The following is a 20881-nucleotide window of genomic DNA, read 5'->3' on the forward strand; positions in this document are numbered from 1 at the left end:
CACATCATGTTGTACCCGTCTCTCTGGGCATACCGAACCTCGATAAAGACTGCATCGTTTTTACACCATTTCAATTAGTTTATGGGCTGGAATCTATTTTTCCTATTGAATGTGAAATTCCATCCCTTAAGCTAGCTATTAAGCTTCTTCTAGAGACCTCTAGTCTTGAAGAGTGCCTCGTTCATTTGGAACATCTCGATGAGCAGCGTCGAGATGCCGCCATAATAAACGAGGCCCATAAGAAAAGGGTTAAAACTCAGTATGATAATGTTGTTCGTCCTTGGGCCTTTTTTGAAGGCGGCCTTGTCTGGGTCTATGACCAAGATAAAGATGCCTTGGGGGCAGGAAAATTCAAGTCTATGTGGTATGGTCCCTTTATAGTAAAATGAGTTTTAGAAAAGGGTCTTATGAATTAGTCGATTTTGAAGGGAAAAAGTTGGCAGAGCCCCGAAATGGACTCTACCTCAAGAAATATTTTTCTTAGGTTATGGCCGAGCAACGGCTTCTTTGTATATTTTTTATTTTTGTACATATTTTGTCGGGAATTTTTGTGATATCAACTCTTTTTTGATCTGCTTTGGTAGGTGTTGATGGATGACTTGGTCTATTTCAGATTTGCCGATGGTGCTAGTCGGCACACTTCGAATCTCACTTCCGCAGCTTGGGTGATTTATTATCCATCCAGTCAGCTGATGGTGTCAAGGGGAGTATGTATTGGTTCTACTTCAAATAATATTGTCGAATATACTGCCGTTATTAATTTACTATCCGAAGCTATTTCTTATGGAATTGATTCGTTGGTAGTGTACCTTGACTCACAGTTGGTAGTGTCACAATTAAATAACATTTATCGGGTATGAGATCCTTATTTATATCGCCAATTTTTTAGAGTGAGGGTGTTGCATTAATAATTTGTTTATATTACTTATTTGCACATTCCACGATCTGAAAATTCATTAGTGGATTCTATCGCTAATCAAGCATTAGATTGGCATATCAATCGTTCATCAAGTTAAAAACAAACATCAAAAATTTGGAACTATATATATATATATATATATATATATATATATATATATATATATATATATATATATATATATATCATAAAACTACCCGTGTGTACATAAATTGTTCAAAAATAGTATACAAAATCGGGACTAAATGCCCAAATCGCGTCCCATCTATCTATCGACCCGGCTCAGGATGACCAGCTAAGAAGGTAACTACTACATTGGGGACACACCAAAGTATGTGGACCCAGTCCCATGGTACTCCTACCACGTGGCATTGCATCTCCTCAGGTAGGTCTTCTATGGCTACCATTGGTACCTGGTGAGTCAATCTCACCAAGTTTCTTTGGACTGCATATAAGACCCTCCCTGTCTCAGCAGCTGCCTCTTCGACACCTCTTCTGTGGGAATCCATCTAGTCTTACCAGACCCACATCTGGAACATGATCATTATGTCATTATTTTAATCCCATAAAAAATATTTATAAGTTCATTTTAATATTTAAAAAAAAAAAATCTTAAAATTTGATAAAAACTTAAAAAATTGTTGCCTATGTCTCCCCACACTGCATTTGATGGCAGCACCAAGTATGAATCTCCTCAGAAATCCATACCAACGTAGGGGTAGTCATCAACTGTGATGATTTGTTGTTCCCACCAGGTGAAGAACTCATCATCAAAAGCAGTCCTCATCACGTCCTCGCCTCCAAGGCGTTCCATCAAGTCGGCCCACCTATTCATTCGATGATCTCAGGGGCTACTGATAAAGACTGATACTCTAGGACGCAGCCCACGAACCTTCTCGAAGAAGAGGGAGCATAAAATCATCCCATATCCAAAACTTTTGGTCTACCCTTTCTGAATAGAGGAGAAATGGCTCTTCATATTGGTAAGAAGAGGTGTTCACTAGCAAAAAATAGTGGTGAGGCACTCCACTACCAAACTCATGGAAACTCATGAATCTTGGTGTAGTGAAGCTGATCAATTTATCCTTGCTATGGTAAATATAAGAATCCTCAGAGATAAGCTTTCCACATTTTTTATTGGAATCTAACTTCCAATTTTTTCGGATGCCTAGGACAGTGTATGTGTACATATTCTTCTACTAAAAGACTACCTCGTGTCCAGCCCGTCGAATGCACAAATTCTCCTCTCCGAGAGAGACCAATGATAAAGTAAATATCCTCCACCTCTATTCGCAGAGGCACCTGATCAATCATATATGCATCATCCTCAACACTCCAATAGTGGATTGGCATTTCAAGCGGTTGAGTGTTGGCTTTCATATTGGGCATTTTGAAAAATTTCAACAAGCCACATACCCTCATTACATCTAATTCTTGTTGGTCATTCGTAACTTCATTATCAATTGTGGTATGCTCCCTCTTTCTCCATGTGATTGTCATCCTTAAAAACATTGAGTTTCAACCATTAGATTTTTGTATTTAAATTTCAAATTGCGTATACACAGGTTCCTTTTACAAGAAATCACATGTAGGGCCATCGTATACATGGGTTGATAACATCCAACCCGCAGGTATGCCGAGTTGGAATTTTTAACATAAACTCCTACGGTCAAACCTTAATAAAAATTGCTAAAAACAATCACAAAACAATGCAAGCTTGAATTGAGGGTTACCTGATGATTTTGGTACAATTTGAATGGTCCAATTCTCTGGGGGGCATGTTTGCTCTTTTTTCTCCACAGCTTTTTCTCTCAATGCAAATGACAAAAATGGTGAGAAAAAAGTCATTTTAGAGCTTTGAAATTATCAAAAAAATTTCAAAACTTGATTTTTTCGTCTCGTGAAATTTTTGACTTGTGTGCTTGAATTGTCGAGAATGAGTTGTTGTTTTATGATATTTTCGATGCTTCTTCGAGATTTCATTTCGGTTCAATGATCGCTGCCCTGTCATGACAGGTATCATTTACTCACTGGCATATAGGTTAGGGAAACCATTTTTTCTGTTGCATCTTGCATACTAGCGTCAATTTGTCGATACAGTTGCCATAGGGTCGACCCCATCGTGTCTTGGTTAGCAAACCATGTTCACTCGTCGATTTTTAAATCATGATGTGATTGTAGAGCTATCCTTTAAATGGGCATCATAGTTAGCACCTCACTGACATTTATTGGCCATGCTGTTATATTGAGTAGGCTCGGGAGTCCTCTTTAGTCCCGCCATGACTTATGCGTTGAAGACTCATTCTCTTTGCTTCTTCGCTTAGTCATGGCCTTATACCTTCAAGGCTACTTTATGTTGAGTTGTATTTCCGCATTACGTTTTGACTATTTGCAGCTTTTGGCCTTGAGCCAGCTTCAGTTGGACTCATGTTTAAGCCACTTATTTGACCATGTATTTTGCAAAATCAAACCTCCAGTCACTTAACTTTTGCAACTTGACACACCCTTTGATCCGTGGAAGGAACAACCCTTTGACTATCCTTGACCAGTTTCTTCTCCCTACATTGAGCATAGGATAGTTCCCATCCCAGGATCTAGATCACCTATTTCACTGACACTCATTCTTTCCACTGTACTATAGCATTCTTTTATTCCTTTTCTAGGGTAAAGAAAAAGATAAAAAAAAAATATATATTCCAAAAATAGCAAGAATGGGACACCATTTCCATATATTTTTGGCAGCTAGAGTCGGTCATGTCGCCCTTGAACAAAGCACTCAAAAGAAAATCTCTCCTCCATTTTGGGCGGGATTTAGTTTGACCTAGGTACGCCTTAACCTTGTTATTGAGTCAATTCTCCTTCGATTGGTTATCTCTTCCAATCATATGGAGAGTTCACTCGTGCCTCCTGCATGACGAAATTATACAGAGTTATCAAATGCTGCCACATAGTCATCACTGAGTCGTGCTTTTGTTCAAGGGAAGTAAACCTGAGTTAGCCTCTCTACGGTGTCTCTTGACCTACTTTTTAGCCGGCCATCCTTGCTTGTCAGTATCATGTTTGTCATCACTTCAGTTATATGGGTCCTTTACTTGTGCCAGTTTGAGAAGGTCTCCGTTCAATTCTTGCAGGCGGGTCTTGTCCTTATCGACGACGACATATTTCTCTGAGGGAAGGCTTAGAGCCACACCCTAGCCCTATTTTTATTATTGATAGGTCACATTGTGCTCAGCATCGATCAGTATCATGGGTCTTTGACTGAGTGGTTTCCCTTGTGTTCGACATCAACTTTCATTATCACACATTGGAATTCGTGCAGTGCCTTGGTTTCCATTTGACCCTATTGGTGGATTCCTCGCCTCTATGTCAGCTTTCATTATTGGTTGGTTTAGAGGGTTTCTATTGTGCGCTAGCTACATCTTGTGTACACTAGAAATGTTCTTTGGTTGGGTTACTACATTTTTTTCGTCTGATTCCTTGCACATTATTGGCCTACGGGTTACACTCGCGCTATATTGATGGGGGATGCCTTAATTCCTTCCTTCTATTGGATATTTTCCTATCGACTACGGCTCATTGCTCTGGGATAAAGATATAGAGTCTATTTGGTAGTACCTTGGGGTTTGCAGTCATTAGTGGTAGATTCCCTTGCTATCGACAGTGGGAAACCATCATTGTCCCCTGATTGATAGATTCTTCCAGGTGTTCGACTTCAGCTCATTCATTCGCACTTGTTAGATTGTATTGGGTACCATGACTCTTATTATCATTATCGGTGAGTAGTCTCGTGTTTGTTAATGGTATACATACATGATCGGTAATCAAATGATTTCTCACATGGTCGATTTCAGATCATTTATTCCCATTGTGTAGAAATGTACCACGGTGGTCGATAAAGACCTCGGGTTGCATCAACATTCTTTGGTTCACTTGTCAGTTTCTCCTGACACTGCTAGTCGACACCTTCCACATTATATGTTGCAGTCCTTCACAGCGACATCTTATATGCTGGGATCCGAGTTGCGATGTAGTCTCATCTTATTCCATCATGTTCGTTTGGTACTATTGGGATCAGTTTTTGACATCAGTGATCAGCTTCATCTTTGAGCTTTGTTGATCATCTTCTTATTTGTGATATTTAGACACGTACTTGTTCGATCACGATCAGATGATCCATTATGTACTTTTAGTTCTTTATACTTGTATACATAGTGGATCCTCTTGTACTTGATATGCAGACATGCTTTACTTTCTTTGAGCGATGGGTATGGCCACCTCAGACATTTGTTTCTTTCTGATGTTCTTTAGATGGCTTGGTAGGCTGAAATCTGGTGAAGTCCTTCTCAGTTTCGACAAGTTTCCTTTCCATATACTTAATACATTTCGGCCATCATGTACCCCTTCTGACCTTTTATATTAGGGGGCATTTGTTATAGCTCCAAATATCACCCTTGGTATTTGTCATGCTTGGTTTATGGCCTAGGCCAACCCCTCCTTCCAAACATGGTCCAAATATTTTAAAAACAATGTTTTATTCCTTGTACGCTACTTTACCCTGTGATAAAAGTGTGTACACATGGGTTAGTCAATACCCAACCCGCGTATGGGTGGAGTTCATGGGTTTTACCTGTTGATTTCCTCCTAGTGCCTGTGGCCCAACTATTTCCCAACCAAAAAACTAATTGGGAGAAGTATAAATAGACTTCTATGGGAAGGCCTTAAGGATGAGAGAAGAGATAGAATTACTATACTAAGATTATCCCCTGACTAAGTCTGAAGTATCCCTATGCTTCAAGCACTTCCCCAAGTTCAGGAAACCCTCGTTTCCTTAAGTGTTTATATTCTCCCACTTGCTTGAGATATCATGGTATTGGTTATGGAAGGAGGTTGTTGAAGACTGGGACTGGACGGATCTAGAGGAAAGTTCCACTTGGATCCAGAAGAAGAAGACTCAGGTGAACTCTTTCTGTATTTGTTATATTTCTCTACAATGAAAACAAACGTTGCCTTGTTCCTGAGATTAGTCTTGTCTATGCATCAAATGTTGTTATAATTCATGTATGAATTTCACTTTGATGTATAACTAATCATCTTACCTATATGATATAAAGTTGATTTCATTAAAATGTTTTATCTATATGCTGCTATGTATGTTTGGATTGGTTGATTTGCAGATTCTAAGATCATCAGGAGTTCCAGAGGGTCTGAACCCTACTGTAACTACCCAAATGAAGGACATCCAGGTATGTTCATCCTTGCATAGTCTGTTTATTTAAGCATGTTTCCTGAGTTGTATGTGTGTTTCTTGTTGTAGATTACTCTTGCTCTGTTGGGGTTCTAACCGAAAGCCATAGGGTACTTATTCCCATAACACTTACATGAGGAAATGAGTGGCTCTAAGCCCTATCCATTAACTTGGCCAACCAAAAATCTGCAAGTTTGGCTCCAAAATTCTCATCTAGCAGAATATTTTGAGGCTTCACGTCCAAATGAAGAATCCTATCCTTGGATTTTTCATGCAAGAAAGCCAATCCCCAACCCATATCATGGATGATCTTGTATCTCTTTCTCCAGTCAAGATATGGTGAAGGATTATTGTCATAAGGGCACTGAAACAACCAGTGATCAAGAGATCCATTGCTCATGTACTCATACACCAACAATCTATAGGTGCCATCAGTGCAAAACCCAAATAGTCTCACCAAATTTACATGGTTAATGCTTCCCAAGGTTGCAACCTCTGCACGGAAATGCAAATGCCCTATATCAGCATTACCTAGTTTCTTCACAGCAACTTTTGTTCCATCGGCAAGTTTCCCTTCAAACACAACTAAAAACCCACCAACCCCAAGTTGCCTACTAAATCCTCCTATGGCCTCCTCCAACTCCATGTATGTATATCTTTGGGGCAAGCCTGGAAAATTCTCTAGAAATTCATCTTCTTCAGACTTGTGCTTCACCATTTTCTTCTTCACCTTATATCTCCATGCAAGAAATCCTAGTGTAGAAACCATGAAAACAATGAAAACCCTTGATAGATTCCCTAATGCTCTGATCCGAGACTCATTTCAGGGATTTGATCTCCTGATAATGGTAACACCCTCTAGAGTTATTCCAGAAGAAAGACATAGCACAAGAACAATTCAATAGGCATGAGTTCTTGCATTGCTCAAGGTTAACAGAGCTCGAATTCTTGTACTCATTTGCAAAATAATCCACCCCATCAAGCTCCAACAATTGGTTAAAAGTCTCGCATATAGCATCACCCTGGCAGTTGCAAGTCCCTCCTGAGCTACAAATTCCAAGTGAACCACAGATATCAGGAAGCTTATAGAAATCCATAAAGTAGATAGAAAACATGTCTAAATCAAAGACCAACATGGTCTCTAATTGAATATATGTTCTTAAATTTCTATCGCTATCCAATCTTAGGAACCAAAAGAAATCATTCCTAAGCTAAGCTCCCATAGCCATTTGTCTCAAATTGAGATTTCGTGTTGTAGTGACTGGAGTTGGAGAGATGATTGTGGGAGAAGAGGAAGAAATAGAGTAGGAGTTACTATTTATGAGGGGGATAAGACATTGTGGTTACGATGGTTATGTCGAGCGGACAAATCTGAGACCACATTGACAGAAGTTGCATTTTCTATCAGCATAAAAACCTGTGGAGGCCACCAACATAAAAATATGTGGCTGGGTACACATGTCATTTTCAGGGCATGGGACACATGTTAGCCCAAAGGCAAAAGGATAGACGCCGGTTTGCCTAACCATTTTTAAGAAGAGATGCTTATCAGTGTAAATATGAGCTCAACATATCACTTGTTCGAGTTCAATGTGGGTGAGGATGATAACAATCCTTTCTCCTCATTCCTTGAGATAAACACAATTAACCACAATTAGTAGTGAATGTATGTTTAGAAAAAAAAATATTTCCTTTCTAACAGGTGTTGTTTTACATTACTTCTTGAATCACGTTAACAATGTCTTTCTTTTCCCTCGTACAATAATATTAAGTACAACTTCTATTCAATTCAATCATTTCACAATTACTTGATTTCACTTTGCATAACTGTTCTTAATTTTTTTATTTTTTTATTTTATAGGAAACCCATTAATCCTCTTACATTTTAGAGAATTTTCCCATCGACCTGTTGGGGTTCTTTCAATTTTATATAACTTCAAATATTTAGAAGATAATTTTTTGTCAATGTTCCATAAATCTAACTTTAAAATAAATATGTACTTCTAATTTCCATAATAAAAATAGACCATGGAGACCAATTCATTTTATTCAGATTGTTGAAGCTTCATATCTTAGGGATGAAGGGCCACTTGGTTGCAAAGAATCCAAATTCTCAAAATAAGTCGAGCTCTTCTAATTTCTAACCCCTAATTCACTCCCAGGATAACTATGCCCTTCAGGGGTATATAATTTAGGTAACCAAATTCCCATGATCCTTAAAGATTCACTTGGTATACACTATTTAGGGATTACGTACCAGAGAAAAACTGCAATAGTTAAGAAATCACTACTTTTTTTCAAAAGGAAAAAAACATTGGTTTTTATTATTAATACCAGTACATCAAGTCACCATAATTTCCAAATACATTGTGCAACAAAGTGGCAATATTGTGCCAAAAACCACAGTCCAGTGAGGAATGAGTCCCAATTCCCATAGACATGAACATAGTAATACCTCCATCTAACAACAACAGATAAACTAAGCATATTTCATATGTACAACAATAGGAGAAATAGTATATTCGAGGTATGCAAATCAAAAAATAGGAAAGGGTGTCAACTTGTATCAATGTGCTCTATGAACCATGGTACCTTCCAGATTCAGCCAAAAGTTAAAGATGACAAAAAAACATGGATTAGCAACTCAAGAGGATGATGTCATCCTCAACAATGATGTTGTTATTGACCAGCAGAGTGAAATGTATCCATCCCACTGTAGAAGAAATACCAATCTTTGACATAGCATCTGCTATGGAGTTATGCTCCCGATGGATGTGATGAAATGAAATGTGATGAAAAGACATCTTAAGATATTCAATGTGACAGATCCAACCCTGTAGATGTGGATGAGAGATAATAGAAATAACCTTCATGTTGTTGATAAGAGCTTGTGAGTCCCCAAAGATCTGGATGCTTTGAATGTCCAGAAACCTAGCAAACCATAATAAACCCCATAGTGCGATGATTTCAGCCTGCATGTTTGTGCCATTTTCCCCTAACCAGAATATTTTATACTGTTGTTCTAAATTCACGTGAAGCCACACCCCACATCCACATGAGCCACCTTATGCAGCTCCATCAAAATATCCTGTAGGGTAGTTGATGTGTGGAGTAGATTTTCTGGAACCTATTGCTTTATCCAGTGTCTGCTTCTACTTTGAGGATGTCATCCAAAATGCAATTTTGTTGACAATATTATTTATATTGAGAGGCATATCATCAAATATGATGGAATTTCTGGCCTTCCAGATTTCCCAAAAAACTACAATGGGAATGACATGTTAATCCCTAGTTCTCCCACTCCACCATAGCAAACAAGAATCTATAGGGTCATGAACCAATAGAGGGAAAGTAAATATGTTTGAGATCTTGAACCATACTTGAGCAAAAATTGGGAAATCCAATAGGAGATGACAATTTATTTTCATTTCCTTCCTCCAAAGTACACATTGACCAGCTCTGTATATACCTATTTCTTTAGGTTCTCCCAAGTTAATGTCTTGTCCTTCCAAGAAAGCCATCTATATAATATAATCTTGTACGGGACCTGTGTTTTCCAAAATTTCTTGAACCAGCATATGTGTTGTAGATTGTATGAGATACCAATAATGAAGAGGTATGTGTCAGCAACAGATATGGACCCCTCGTGTAGTAGGCCATCCCACACAATTTGGTCTCCTTCATCATTTTCACATATGCATGATATGTGTAAAAATTTAGTATAGTTATCCCAAGCCACTGCTGTGACACTTATCAATCCAAATTCCTCTGCTTTCTTCTAGACTGGAAAGCTATCGTTCCATGTTTTTATCACCTGAGCAAGGTAAAATATCCCTCTAGAATTTAATATGGCAATTAAATCACTTTTACAATATGGATCTTATTCCACTCCCATAATGCAATCTCTACCTATGATAATGTTGTTCCCCGAGCCAAATGACCAGCAAGTGCAATTTAGGAGCCATATTTTGATTTTGTTGAAACTTGTCCAAATGGAAGATCTAGTCGATTTCCCGATCAGGCCATCTTACATCCACACTTTCACCTTAATGCATCCCAAATATTTAGCTCGAATGATGTCTCCCCACATACATTCACCAAATAAGTTGTGCCATAGAGATTTAGTTAATAGAGCCCATCCAAATAAATTTAAGTTTAAGATCCCCCATCTCCCAAATTGCTTTGGAATCGTGAGTTTATCCAATCTGATTAGATGATATTTGAAATATTTTCCAGAGCCAGCCCAGATGAAGTTTTCCATAATCCGACATATTTTGTTGATGATAGTGGCCGGTAGACAATAAAAGTGTTCACAGTAAACCACAAGCGACTGCAAAACTAATTTTGTGAGCATGACTCTGCCCCCAAGAGTCAAGCAACGATGCTCCCATCTAGATATTTTCCTATGAAACTTATTAGCAATCCATAATGAGTTGTTTACTCTATAATTGTTTGGTATGATTATAAAACATAGATATTTCAGACCCAAAACAATCGATTTTGTTGCCACGCCAAAAATGTTGCTAATGTGACCTATCTCCTCTGGTTGAACTTCAATTTATAATAATGTTGATTTTCATTTATTTATTATCAGCCTTGAAGCATTACGAACTTGCAAAAGACATTGTGTGATGTATTCATTGCAAACTGGAAATAATTTTGAATTTCAAAATGTCATCAAAAAGAAAATGGTGTAACCTTTATGCCACAACGCAAGGTGAGTCTGTTAAATTGATTCTCCATTCTAACGTCTTTGATTTTGTGGCTAAGGCCATCCATGACTAGAATAAAAAGTAGGGGTGGTAATGAGCAGCCCTTACGTAGTCATATTCCTGCACAAAAACATTTAGTTGGATAGCCATTTATGATTACAACATATTGAATGGTGGATACACAAGCCATAATCCACTCTATATTTTTAACATCCAAGCCAAACCTTAAAGGAACGATGGGTAGAAAAGCCCAATCTACATAGTCCTATGCTTTCTATAAATCCACCTTCATGACCAATTCTTCCATTTTATTCATGTCGATGGAATGAAGGCATTCCTCGGTTGTGTCAATAACATCATGTATTAATCTGTCATGAAAAATACCATACTGTTCACGAGAGATATAAGTAGAGACAGTAGACTTGAGTTGAACCACTATGATCTTCGACATAAACTTGGAAATCATATTACACAGGGATTTGGGCATGTAGTCCTTAAGGGATTCCAACCACTTTTTCTTCGAAATGAGCGAAATTAATGTGGAGTTGATAGCCCTTACATTGTTTCCCTAAATCCTAAACTCTTCATCCATTTGCAGTAAATCCAACTATCCAATCGTCTTGTTTGAGGCATGTATCTTTTGTAAAATACTTTTGTACATTATGTATTTCCTCCATATCAATGGGCTTGTATAATTCCATGTTTTTATCCTAATCAAACATGGTGGGATAGGAGTCTAAACCCCAAATTTGGTCCTCTATCTAAGTTCCCCCTCACGCCTTGTAGAAAGATTCAAAGAAAGTAACAACTTCTTTCTGGATATTTGAAGTGGAATGTGCCATGTTTCCATTGGAGTCTCTGACTTGCCAAATTGAATTGATGTGCCTCCTATAGTTTTCATACCTGTGAAAATATTTAGTGCTCCTGTCCCCCTCTTTAAGCCACAGTGCTCTACTTTTCAAGCGCCAGGTGACCTCCTGTATATGCAAGATCTTCCTCTTTTTATCCTCCAACTCCTTTATATTGTTGATGAGATCTGGGGATGGGTTTCCCTTATCCAGGATCTTACTGAGTCTCTCCAATTCCTCCTTGATATCAAGTAAGTCCTTTATCATGGTTCTTTTCTTTATTTGTTCCCATTTTCAGACCTCCGATTTTAAGGCCCAAAGTTTCCCATGTATGGAATGCATGGGTGAAATATTTGATGCCATGTGCAACATTGTCTAGAAGGATTTAATCAATGTGTTAAATTCGTTATCCTCGAGCCAGATTCGGTTAAATTTTAAGGGCATACCCGAGCGCATCTCCTCTTGCTTCCAAAATAACAATATGGGCATATGATCAGAGACATATATCTTAAGGACATCAGAATGGAGGAAGCCCAATCTCTCTACAAGGTTTTCATGGACCAAAAATTGATCAAGTCTCTTGCCAATATGTTGGGGGCCAACCCGACCATTATGCCATGTGGGCATAATGGGAAGGGGTCGTATGTCCATTAGGTTGTTGTCACTGAAAACAATATGGAGTCTATCCCATAGGGGATCATTTTTGCAGCGTGAGCCCGAACACTCCTCCAGCAATACAGTGGCATTGAAATCTCCAACAACAATAAGAGAGCCTATCTTGAGTAGGTTTGAAGCATCCAAACAGTCCCAAAGTGTAGTATGATCCTGATAAGGGGCATATAAATTCAAAAGATGTAAATGACCAACAAGTCCCCGGAGACGTCCTAAGAGGAAAATACCTGCAAAACATTTATATGCCCGGAAAGATGTCTCGCGCGAATCTTGTAAAGTCGTCAGTCCACCAGATATGCCCATAGAGTCAACTTCCACCATATGTCAGTCAGGGAGAATTTCTGGAAGTATTCAAGAACCCGGTGAGAAGTCATCATAGTTTCTTGTAATAGAATGATGTAGGGACAAGTAGATCAGAAGACATCTTTAAGGGAGATGAATTTGTGCAAGTCCCCTAGACCCCATAGATTTAGGGATAGACATAAAGTCATGATCCATGTTGGTCAGGCAAAGTTGCTCTAAGGGCCCGAGGATCAAAGGAAGTGCAAATGGGAATATCAATGAGGTAAAAGGATCAAGGGATGGGGATAGATTTAATTTTTTGGCATCCTCGGAAGTGTCGACTGCTCTGCCCCCCTGTACAATGGATAGTGATATTAAGGGTTGATGTGGAGCTGATAGAAGGGGATGGCTTCATTTTTCCCCCATGGATGGATAGGGTATGTAGGTCGAGTGTAGTGTTTGCGAGGAGAAGGTCAATGTCTCTTCCCATCGAAATTTGAGGAGAGGATTGAGGAAAAAGAGGTATAAGGGGAGAACAATCCGAGCACATTCTAGGATTATGGGGATATTTCTCTGAGTTACACAAAATTGTAAGATGATTAGAAAGGACTAGAGACTTAGGGGGCATCAATGATATGGGTAGCGAGGATGATATGGAGCGAGGAAAAATGGGAGGAGAGGAGCGATGGGGAAAGAGGGAAGGTTCCAGAGGCGGGGAAGATACTGCAATCTTAGGTAGACACGAGTCTGTCATACCAATTGGTGAGGATCGAGGGGAGGAGGGTAAGGTGACGAGAGAGGAGGACGTTGGGTGCCCATTCATATGTTGATCAGGGGATGAGAGATTAGTGCTAGGAGAGGTACCTGAAAGAGTAGACCAATGTATCTAAAAATTTTGACCAGCTCCACCATTTCCATGGGCGCGTTGATCACCAACTTCCCGACCAACACTACCCCTTCCACAAGGGCGCCCACCATCAACCTGCCTTATACTGAGTCGTCGAGGATAATGGGCCATGAGATGTCTTGTCTAGTGGTAGATAAGATAATGAAATGGAATGCTCCAGTAATCCAATCTCTAATGGGTGTGGATCTACTCCCAAGCCAAATCTATGTGCATAAGGAGTCCTCCAGAGAAGCCCAATTCTACCAGGATCCAAGTAACTCTTTTTTCCCAAGCCCCTAAACACTTTGGATCAATGTATATGAACCTTCCAATAGAATTTACAGTGTCCCTCAAAAACCTTATGGTCATGATGTCAATGGGAAGCCTAGGCAGCTTCACCCAGATCATTTTGTTTCTAAAAGTATCCCTAAGAGGGTTGAAACCAATATACCATGGGTGGAGAGAAAGGAAATTACATCCCCGAACCCATGGTATTTTGTGAATTTTCTCCAAATCCTCTTGATGCAAGACGTGGAAATTGTACCATGATTTCATAAGCCGACTAACTGTAGGAGTGTAGCCAAGAAGCGTTTCCCACTAAGCAGATACCCATTCCTACAACTTCTCTTCCTAAAGGTCTGAGAAATACTAGCATCCCACTAGTGCACATTTTTTCAGACTAATCACTCGATCCAGAAGGACGTTAAAATCAAATCTACGAAGCTTCATTTGAGGAGAAGTCCCAATTGCCTTGCTTCGATGTTTTTCCTTAGCTGCCAAAGGAGGAGCATGATGCAATTCAGGGTGTGGATGAGTTGCATGTTGTACAAGTGGATGGTCTGCATCAGGAGAATGAACATGGGTGTTATTCTCGTTAGGATGGAGAGAAGTTGCATGGGCTGAAAATGACAAATGGACATCAGGAGGGGGAATGTGGAGTGGATCATTATGTTCCACGTGGGTCATCAATATGGAGCCATGCAGGTGTGTCGATTCAACAACAAGGGTGGCATGTATAAATGCCTCATGCTCTGATGTGTTAGATTTATATAGGTCTGACATATTCATAGGCATAGGGGTAGTGGTCCATGACAACGGAAAGGACAAATCCAACTTCAAGCGGCATGGCGGGTAAGAAAAAAATTGAGTCTCAGGGGGAAGTAAGATAATGGAACAGAGAAAATCAGGGGAGCAGAGGGAATTACTAAATGATTTTAGGTGAGAAAATCATAAAAGTAGTCCGAGTCCCATGGAATGACAGATCTATAGAGAGAAATATACATATTATGTATATCCTTGAAGCCACCCCAACGTCGTTCCAGATCCCGATTTCAAAATTTAATGAAAGAAGAAGGAAATTTCTAGTATTCCAACCAAGGTACATGCAGAACCACATGGAGAAATAAAAACCAACCGTTAACATCCTATGGAGAATCGCAATTCTAGTACAGGGCCCATAAATTTGCCTCGTAGAAAAACCACCAACCTCACATAATTAATATCTAAAAAATATAAAAATTGTTAGGAATGGAAATAGGTAGATTTTGAAATGGACACCAGAAAAAGTGTAGCACCCCAGCATCCCAGAGAATCACAGACTGAGAATGTGTATCAGAAACTGCCAATGCATGAATGTGGATGTACGAAAATTATCATCCATCACAACTACACCCCAGACATGTGCACCGTCTAATCACAAAAGTATTACAAGGACGAGATATGGTGAAAATGCAATCCACTTACTCCAGAGTATAGAGTAATTAGTCTTTTCTAAACAAGTCCCGAGGTTAGGAACTGAGTCAAGAAAAGACACATTAACAATTTATGTCCAAAAGGGCATATGGCCGTCAACGGAAAAATCTCAACTAGTCTCAAATGATACAATATAGAATGTATATAGCTAGTAGGAAAATGATAGCGATATGGAATATTTTGGAAGAGAGGATGAAAAGCATGACCAAGGATGATCCTTCAAAACCAATCTAAATCAAACTTAGAAGGAGACAAGGAGAAAAAGTCATATATGCCACTGACAATCTAAGATAATGGGTGAATAATGAGGATGTAAGGGAAAGGTTATGGCTTCCAAAAATGAAACATTTAAAATAGAAATAGTAATCCCATTCCTTTCCAAATTAAACAACCAGTACCTCAGTAAGAGATGGACGTAAATAATGAACCATATTTGAAATGCCTTCAGCACTAGCCTCTTCCCCATCTCTAGTGAGCTCCTTCTGCAATAGCCTTTTTAGATTCATCAGCCCCTATAATTCTAGCAGTTTCATGCCCCACAACAGGAGTACTTGCATGGAAGGAGCTCACCAAATAAAAGACACTTGTTCTCATTAGCAATTTTACAAATTTGATCACAATTCCTCTTCATCAATTCATGAAATTTATTTTAATTGTAAATTTCCATAAAGAAATTTTAGAACACATATGGATTTTCTTTTGCATCGAAGTTTCAACAAGGATCAATGATGGTGAAAATTTTGATATGAAAAACCTGTGTGCATGGAGAAAAAGGTAAGCTAGCAGGGTAATTCTTACAAAGTCACGTGCTTGGAACTCCAGTCGACTGCGCATGTGCCTAAAGATTTTCCAAAGTAAAATTCTTTGTAATGACAGAAGAGAGCATGGATGTTTGAGTTTTGATCAGGAATATATTCCTCCATAAATTTTCCTACCTCCATCTCCATTCTTCCTCTTTCTCTGTTTTTAATCTTTTCGTTCATTCCATGTGATGTGATGTGCCTTGTATCATGTTTTATTTTCCCTCATTTTTCCTCATTTCACTTGTTTTAATTTTCGACATCGTTGCATCACCTTTCCCTAGTTCGTATTAGGTGGTGCATATATCCTAATCCTAGGTCCATCCACACTAGGAAATATACAATAATACAAAATAGAAAGAGGGTTTCTTTAATCTTTGGGATTCACAAAAGAGTAGTAAAATAAAAATATATATGATAAAGAAAAAAGAAAACAGGGTTTGTGATGAAAAATGGGATGACGGTTTTTAATATTTTTGGGATCAAGAATATGTGAGTAATGTAACGCTATAGAATAGATATTTTAAATAGAATTTTAAATTTTGGAAATTTGGTTTAATGATAAATGTCAATAAGATTCATATGTATTTTTTTTTTTTATATTTGAATAATGAGATAGTAAGGTAAGATATTTCATATAGTATTAGAGTTGGATGTGGGGTACATAATAATTTTTTTTTGAATTAACCAAGTATTTTAATAAAAAGAACAACATGTCAAGAGGAGGGGCAAGTTCAACTAGTTGTATCGATTTCATTGGGCATTTGGCTAGATATGTGCTAGAAAGTGCTCAGTTTAAATCCCACTATGTTTGATGTATTATTTTATGTCAATGAGTTTATTGGGGATGTCATCCATGAATGTGGGGAAGCATCCTTTAGGTTTCCTACCTGGTTTTTCCTTGAAAAAAGAAAAGGACAACATGTCCTTAGTATTAATAATAAACCAAGATCTTAACATGTGAGGATCTCTAAATAAGAAATAATATCTACCACAAATCTCATAATAGGTTGAACAAGAGACAATAAAATGTCAATAAATTTCAAGGTTCTTATTCAATAACTTTAATATACATTAGTCATAATTTATTGATTATCAATCTCCAACCTTTATTGGCAACAAAAAACCCTATTCTCTACACAATGAGACTAAATGTTGTGAGAGTCGCTCAAGAAAATTCACGGTTTGTTGTCATCACATTGAACTTGAGGGCACTAAGCTTGCAGAAAAAGAAGACCATTACAATAAATGCCAAGTGAGAGAGGCCCTTGAGAATATTAAACACCCTAATAATCTTGATAGAGATAAAGGGTTGTAGATAAGGGTTACCTAGATTCCCTTAATCCACCAACAATGAAATCATATTTAGTAAATCGAACATGAAAAAGAACTAGGATACCAAGCATTTTGTTGCTAGACTAAATTAGTCATTCATGTTCGTCATTTTCAGTTGTATTACTTGTTAGTTACATATTTTAATGTGAGACTAAATTAGTCATTTATGTTAGTCATTTTTAGTGGGGTCGCTTAATATTTCTAATTTTTTGTCATATTTCACTTGGAAATGATATGGTGACTAACTTTTGTAGTCACCTAGTCACTAATTTCCCATTTGTTACTAGTGTGACCTAACCCTAATCCTTCTTCATTTTGTGGTTCTCATGTGGAAAATAATATGTTTAGCGGTATGAGGGTTTAACTGCAACTCCATATGTGTTATTGGAGACCTGGGCATAATTCAACTGAATCCTCCCCCTAAACGCCCAGGTTCGACATTCTCTAGTGTCTTCTATTGAACATGTTCTTTTTTTCATAGATTTGGCTGCTAGTTATGCGTTGACGCCTATCTGGTTTTGTTTTTGTTGAAAGGGGATGTTCATGGAAAATTACGATCTATTTGGGCACCTAGAGAGTGAAGGAACAGCCTCAGTGATCACAATTGTGGCAATAACCCTCAGGTCAATATCCCAACCATGCACCTAGTTTCGCTTGCCCTTGGTTATTTTATACTCTATAATTTAGAGGGTGTTGGCTATTTCTTGTCTCCAATTTTATGTCGCAGGAGAGTGGATATTTCCAGGTTCTGGAAGTAGCACAACGCTTTGGTTCGATTTCGGTTTGCTTTGGTTTTATAGGTACGTTTGCCCCATGTCAGGCCACTTGATCGAACCCTGCTGGGTTCCATAATCTATTGTAAATTTTATTATTGCCAGAGTGTAGGTTGTGAATGACCATGGAATAATGTGTAGTTTTGGGTTTATAGTTTTTCCATAAATTTATGCCATGGTTTCCCTTCGTTTGTACTGAATTCTTCTATTTCGATGTTTTGTGGTGTTGCGACAGTGTTTACCTGTGACTATAATCCTCGATTCTTTATGAGGGGAGGATAGTGAATTGTTTCCTGTTTACAGGTGTTGGCCTTTGTTTGTTAAAAATCTGCCCATTCCTTCCTTTTTCCTCCTCAAATCCCTTGGTTAGGCCCTCGTTGGTCAGTTCCACTGCCAGGGCTTTCTCTTCCTATCTATTATGTAAGATAGCGCTCTACAACTTCCTTGTCGTGCACGCCGGTGGGCATAGCGCATGTTCTATGCTAACATTTAGGATTTTTTCGTTTTACTAATGAGGTTATTCTTTGAAGTATTGTTGTAGTGACATGCATGTTCTCTCTCTTGGCCTCCCCTCTTTATACTTGTTTTTTTTTTCCGTGACCCTACATATTCATTCGTGGACTTGAATATTTTGGTTGTGGTCTCTATAGACCAGACCATTATTTCTGCAACAAAAGTGACCGGGTTCATCCCTCCTTCACTGAACTACCAATATGTTCTGCTTCTTGGGATCTACTCTTTGCTACTGCTTGAAAGGAATTTAGATCTCATGTGTATTACAATTATAATCAGGGAGGGCTATAAGTTTGATAATGGACTTTGATATTTTTTTTTCCCTATACCTCCTCGGATGATAATATAACATCTCTTGTTTACATTTCTCTTGCAGCACTGTATTAGCGTTAAGCCTAGACCTTCGATAGGACCTTCATTTTACTACTATATGGACAATTTCAGATGAAATTCTATTGTAATTTATGTCAGAAGTCATTTTTATATCAAGTATGCTAATCGTTTATGATCTTTACGAATTATTCCATGAGTGCCTTTGTTCATGTAATGGTTAATACTCATCACACGGATTTTCTTACGATGTGCATTTAATCGTTTATATTCATCACTGCAATTTCCTTAAGTTGTGCATTTAATGGTTTCTATTCATCAGCATAGTTTGCTTAAGCTATAAGAAACTGAACTGTGTAATCTCGACACTTTCGTTTTGGTTTTATAGACATATATTTCTCTCTACACTCATTCATGCTCTTAAGCTAGTATTCTAATTTATTTATACGCATGTCGATTTCATGCTTAAAGTGTTTTTCCTTAATTCCTAAGCTCATGGTTAAATACTTAAATACATTTCAGCATGTAATCATAATTCTTGAGTCCATGTTATAGTTGTATGAATGTGTTTTTGCGTTTTGTTTCTTTATATTCAAGAATAACTCCCCTCCATGTTGGTGTTCCCATATTTCAGTTATTTTTAAAGGTCTAATATCTCTCACAATATTTTTAGTTTATGTTACATATTTTAATTCCGTCGTTACCCTCTTTATGGCGCATGTATAGCTCTTTTATTTTATACACTTACTAAATTGGTACATCTACCCAAGTTTTCTATTTAAATTATTTCCACATAGCATGACAAGGAGATTGGTGGACTATAGAATTTAATATTTGTCGGTTGACACTGTAAAGGTTCATTTCCTCATTGTCCTTAATATTACATGCCCAAATTTCGAATTTGCATGTGTATCATCTTTAGCCATACAGATGCTTTTCCATTCCCTAGTTAAATTATTAATTCTTGTGTGCGTAGTTGTTTTAACTATTACAGAGTAGGTGTTTCCGCGCAAGAATTTTAAGGAGATCCTACCGTTAACCCTTACACAAGAACATGGTTCCTTTAATTTCCTTATTCATGAGTACTTGTCTCATTCCACATAGTTGATTGAATTATTCGAAGTCTGTGTGGAATCAATCCCATAGTAATACTTTCTGTGCCCATTCCTACGATTCATAAGACATATGCTACCAACATTATTATTTCAGAAATATAATATGTGAGGTTAATGAAATCCTTTGATAACTAACTTTGTTCGATATAGTTACAAACTTGTTTTGGAATTAAAGTGTTACTTTCGTTTTTGATTTTACTACTCGGATCCACAAGCAATGTAACATTTTCACAAATTTTATTTTGAATAAGAAAAACATAGGAATGCAAATAAAATCATTAACATGATACCTGGAAATTCACACCTCCTCTCCCCCCAACTGTTACCAGGAAAAGTGTCTATTTAAAACTGCTCTATCCCACTAAGGTGTGACAGCTGCCTTAGAAACAAACAGAGAAAACTACTTTAGTATTTCCTTTATGAACTATAGATAGAGAGGAATAGAAAGAACCGACCTGTGTCTTGCGCTAATCCTTTGATCCAATCCCTCTCTTCTTTGACAGCTTCCAGCTACCTGCTCCCTTACTTGCCCAGCTTCACCAAGTACTTGTAAGATCACAGGAGAAGAACACTATACAAAGACATGGATCTATATTCATAAACAACTTAGGATCAGATTTAAGTTAACCATACAAATGTAATAAGCATCAATGATACAAAAGCATGGAGGAAAAACTCAAATAGTTTTTATTGATAAAC

At 37.9% G+C, this 20881-nt stretch overlaps 1 pseudogene; it reads right to left on the reverse strand.

Moving 5' to 3' along the window:
- Positions 1-6315: 6315 nt before the first annotated feature.
- Positions 6316-6882, reverse strand: LOC149226236 (G-type lectin S-receptor-like serine/threonine-protein kinase SD2-5 pseudogene; annotated as a pseudogene).
- Positions 6883-20881: the final 13999 nt, after the last annotated feature.

This window comes from Pinus tabuliformis, chromosome J, assembly GCF_031772625.1.
Source record: "Pinus tabuliformis cultivar Carrire ecotype Pingquan chromosome J, CPIR1, whole genome shotgun sequence".
Classification (NCBI taxonomy): Eukaryota; Viridiplantae; Streptophyta; class Pinopsida; order Pinales; family Pinaceae; genus Pinus; species Pinus tabuliformis.